Source organism: Schistocerca cancellata, unplaced genomic scaffold, assembly GCF_023864275.1.
Source record: "Schistocerca cancellata isolate TAMUIC-IGC-003103 unplaced genomic scaffold, iqSchCanc2.1 HiC_scaffold_903, whole genome shotgun sequence".
Classification (NCBI taxonomy): Eukaryota; Metazoa; Arthropoda; class Insecta; order Orthoptera; family Acrididae; genus Schistocerca; species Schistocerca cancellata.
In genome coordinates, this window is record NW_026046913.1 from 1 (window position 1) to 5,000 (window position 5,000).

The window sequence follows — 5,000 nt, forward strand, 5'->3', positions numbered from 1 at the left end:
GGTCAACGGTTCGCGCGCGCCCTCTGGTCCCGACGCCATCAACGTCCACAATAAACAGACCATACCGCACGATGTTGACAATGCCGCCCACAGGCACAACACAGCCATCTTTGGGAATGTGACCAAACTACATTGCCATCCGGCCCATAAACGACACCTCCATCTACAGGAATCCAACGAAACTACGCCAACCATACCTCCAAAACACGGCACCGCCATCTATGACAATGTGACGAAACCACATGCAATAGCTCCATCTACGCGAATCGGACGACACTACGTCCACCATGGCGAGCGCACCACAAACAAAAAGACCGCCATCTGCAGGTCCCCCGCAACATGACCTGCTGCACCGACGATACCGCCATCTAGGCGACGCCACGCCGACTACAACATCGCTAGGTCCCACAGTGCCCATTTTTCGACGCCACCCACACAGCCTGCATCATCTGTCCACCACAGGAGCCCCAACGCCAGTGCCTGCGCCGCACGAAGTCGTCGACCGACAATCGCTCCACCCGCACCCGCACGTGCCCCACTCCAACCGCCCAAATCGCAACTCCAGCGGATGAATGGCGGACTCTTCCCGCACTCCTATCGTGCAATCCACCCCTATATCTTGCGTTTTCATGAAGAGTTATATCCAATATGCCATATTCCCGCTGTCCCTATACATGCTCTAAGTAGCTCGCTTGCTACAGCAGCAGCAGCACCACCTCCGCGCGCTTCCCTGGGGGCACTGAACCGCAGGACGCGAGACCCCACGCCCTGTGGCAAACAGGGCTCCTCGCAGAATATATACGGTCCCTACCCCGCACAACGATGACGGTGTGGGGGCCATTGTACGACACCGCTTCCTGCGGTGCCAACGCTGTCGTAGAGTCGATACTCCATCTTTGGTAGAAGGCAACCATTCCGCTGTAAATGAGTACGTCGCTCGTAGTTCAGTCACCTCGCAGCACTGCTCAGTAAACTATGCAGGCCCACATAGATAGATCAAATACGCAAATGCCCCTATACATGCTGAACGTCTGTGCAAACAAAACGAACCACACGTCACCCGCACACTCTATCACCCACACACTCTATCACACACTACTCTCTGCCTGTAACAAACACAGATACAATAATTAAGCACCGGCATGGACCAACGTCCGGTGCATCCTATCCGCCACAGTACACCAACCAGACTATGATAACCAGGCCAGGAGGTCCAATCATAAAACAGAATATCCCACTCGTCCGACAACCACAATTGCTCAGATAAGCCACCAACACCCACACATGTCCTACACAGGGGTGCACCCAACATCACCACACTGCCTCGTCTTACAGCACAAACACACTGGCAGGAATGAAACACACAGGTCTGCCGCAACCACAGACACGGCTCGCCCCCCCCTCTCACTGGCGGAAAGCGCATCCCGACGTGACATAACTCCTTTGACACACTGACGCTGCCTCGGGCATCCACGTCCTACGGTCGATATCAACGAACCTCACCCCCCCCCCCCCCCCACAACACGCCATCCCATACCACATTGTGTACCGTACCCAAACCTAACGTGTACTGTACTACAACGCAATGTGTACCATAACACAACCCAGTTTGTACCTTAACCTAACCTATGTCACCTTAACCTAACCTATGTCACCTTAACCTAACCTATGTCACCTTAACCTAACCTATGTCACCTTAACCTAACCTATGTCACCTTAACCTAACCTATGTCACCTTAACCTAACCTATGTCACCTTAACCTAACCTATGTCACCTTAACCTAACCTATGTCACCTTAACCTAACCTATGTCACCTTAACCTAACCTGTGTTGCACCTTTAACCTACCTCAATTTGCACCGCAATGTAACTCAATTTGCACCGCAATGTAACTCAATTTGCACCGCAATGTAACTCAATTTGCACCGCAATGTAACTCAATTTGCACCGCAATGTAACTCAATTTGCACCGCAATGTAACTCAATTTGCACCGCAATGTAACTCAATTTGCACCGCAATGTAACTCAATTTGCACCGCAATGTAACGCAATTTGCACCGCAATGTAACGCAATTTGCACCGCAATGTAACGCAATTTGCACCACAATGTAACGCAATTTGCACCGCAATGTAACGCAATTTGTACCGCAATCTACCCCCATGTTGTGCCTTAACCTAACCCACGTTGTGCCTTAACCTAACCCACGTTGTGCCTTAACCTAACCCACGTTGTGCCTTAACCTAACCCACGTTGTGGCTTAACCTAACCCACGTTGTGGCTTAACCTAACCCACGTTGTGGCTTAACCTAACCCACGTTGTGGCTTAACCTAACCCACGTTGTGGCTTAACCTAACCCACGTTGTGGCTTAACCTAACCCACGTTGTGGCTTAACCTAACCCACGTTGTGGCTTAACCTAACCCACGTTGTGGCTTAACCTAACCCACGTTGTGGCTTAACCTAACCCACGTTGTGGCTTAACCTAACCCACGTTGTGGCTTAACCTAACCCACGTTGTGGCTTAACCTAACCCACGTTGTGGCTTAACCTAACCCACGTTGTGGCTTAACCTAACCCACGTTGTGGCTTAACCTAACCCACGTTGTGGCTTAACCTAACCCACGTTGTGGCTTAACCTAACCCACGTTGTGGCTTAACCTAACCCACGTTGTGGCTTAACCTAACCCACGTTGTGGCTTAACCTAACCCACGTTGTGCCTTAACCTAACCCACGTTGTGCCTTAACCTAACCCACGTTGTGCCTTAACCTAACCCACGTTGTGCCTTAACCTAACCCACGTTGTGCCTTAACCTAACCCACGTTGTGGCTTAACCTAACCCACGTTGTGGCTTAACCTAACCCACGTTGTGCCTTAACCTAACCCACGTTGTGCCTTAACCTAACCCACGTTGTGCCTTAACCTAACCCACGTTGTGCCTTAACCTAACCCACGTTGTGCCTTACCCTGCTCTGTAATTGGCATATGACACGTTACATTAATGTATTGTTGTCCAACCGCAACCGGCTCAGAATGTTGTGTACACAGCTATGTGTCATCTCCCCATAACAGCTGCATTGCAGTGTGGTACGCCATAGAGACGTGTGGGAGTAATGGACGCAGTGGATGGCGATCAGCATGAGCCGTCTGTTCATGTAGTGGCGCGTGTATGCAGACGTAGTAGTCTCTTCTCACACAATGTGATAGCACGGTGCCCCGCGTTCCACATCTGCGACATGCTACAGAGGCCGGTTGACAGTTGGTCGCGCAATGGAGATCGCATATGTACGGGGGCACCTTCCACGTGCCCTCTAGTCGGGCACATTTTGTTGCGTGGATGTGAGCGAATGTAGTGTGTCTTGACACCTGACAGGCAGGCATGCAATAATAGTTGACTTTGCAAACGGGGATGGACGTGTACGTTTACTGGTGACGTTACGCAAATGAACAACTGGTAACCCGTTGTGGTGCGGTTGATCTTGCTGGAGGTACATCTGTGAGGGCAACGATCGGTACAGCTACGAAGCGGTCCCCACCATACCAACGAACGTGAATGTGAATCTGGGTGTGAAGCGATACGCGGCTGTGGGTGGGTGGGACTGTCCCCGGCCGGTGAGGGGGGGCCGCCCGGCGTGCTGGCCGCGCGGTGCGTGGGCGCACGCGCTACAGCCGGCTGGTGGGGGCGCCCAGTGGCAGGCGCGCCGGCCGACGGACGCGGCAGGCGGCGCAGCTGCGCGCCGGGGCACCCTGCGCGCGGCGCCGTGCAGCCAAAGTGGGTCCTCGCGGACCCGGTGCGAAGCGCGGTGGACATCTGCAGTGTGCTGGTCCGATTGAGGACTGTGTGCGTTGAGGATGCGCCGCCGCCCGGCACTCGGCGCCGCGACGCCGTCTGCTGCTCGGTCGCCCCAGCGGTTCTCGCTGGTGGTTTGTATCGCAGTTGTGCGGACGTGTTGGCACGTGCGCTGTGCTGGGAGAGTTCGCTTCGGCACCCACGTGGGGCCTTTGCCCTTCTGTGGCGCTGGCGTTGGAGCTGCCGGTCACCGTAGGTGGCGCGTGTTGTCTCCCGCCGGCAATGCCACGACAGCACGCTCCCGGGCCTCTGTCGGCAGCGGCAAGCTCAGTTGGGAGCACGGGTGGTCGCACCTAAAGCGTCTACTCGCCTAACTCCGGGCGATTGCGCCTCTCTCGAACCCGACCAAGTACTTAGGACGGCGCTGCGCGCCGCCGGGACCTGAGAGGGTTTCGAGGTGTATTGTGCAGGGGAGCCCAGCCTCCTCCTGTTTGCAGAATAATTGAGCGGACGCTTGCGTGTTCGCGCGGGCCCCCGGGACACACTCCCGGGCGGCCGGCTGCTCAGCTCTAGTTGACGCAGCTCCCTGGTTGATCCTGCCAGTAGTCATATGCTTGTCTCAAAGATTAAGCCATGCATGTCTCAGTACAAGCCGCATTAAGGTGAAACCGCGAATGGCTCATTAAATCAGTTATGGTTCCTTAGATCGTACCCACGTTACTTGGATAACTGTGGTAATTCTAGAGCTAATACATGCAAACAGAGTCCCGACCAGAGATGGAAGGGACGCTTTTATTAGATCAAAACCAATCGGTCGGCTCGTCCGGTCCGTTTGCCTTGGTGACTCTGAATAACTTTGGGCTGATCGCACGGTCCTCGTACCGGCGACGCATCTTTCAAATGTCTGCCTTATCAACTGTCGATGGTAGGTTCTGCGCCTACCATGGTTGTAACGGGTAACGGGGAATCAGGGTTCGATTCCGGAGAGGGAGCCTGAGAAACGGCTACCACATCCAAGGAAGGCAGCAGGCGCGCAAATTACCCACTCCCGGCACGGGGAGGTAGTGACGAAAAATAACGATACGGGACTCATCCGAGGCCCCGTAATCGGAATGAGTACACTTTAAATCCTTTAACGAGTATCTATTGGAGGGCAAGTCTGGTGCCAGCAGCCGCGGTAATTCCAGCTCCAATAGCGTATATTAAAGTT

General features: G+C 54.1%; 1 non-coding gene across 1 annotated transcript in view; it reads left to right on the plus strand.

The window, feature by feature from the left end:
* Positions 1 to 4,373: 4,373 nt before the first annotated feature.
* Positions 4,374 to 5,000, plus strand: part of LOC126148910 (small subunit ribosomal RNA) — a 1,909-nt gene continuing 1,282 nt past the window's right edge. The window contains exon 1 of the ribosomal RNA XR_007530670.1: positions 4,374 to 5,000. This exon is cut by the window's right edge and continues 1,282 nt beyond it. This is a non-coding gene — a ribosomal RNA (small subunit ribosomal RNA).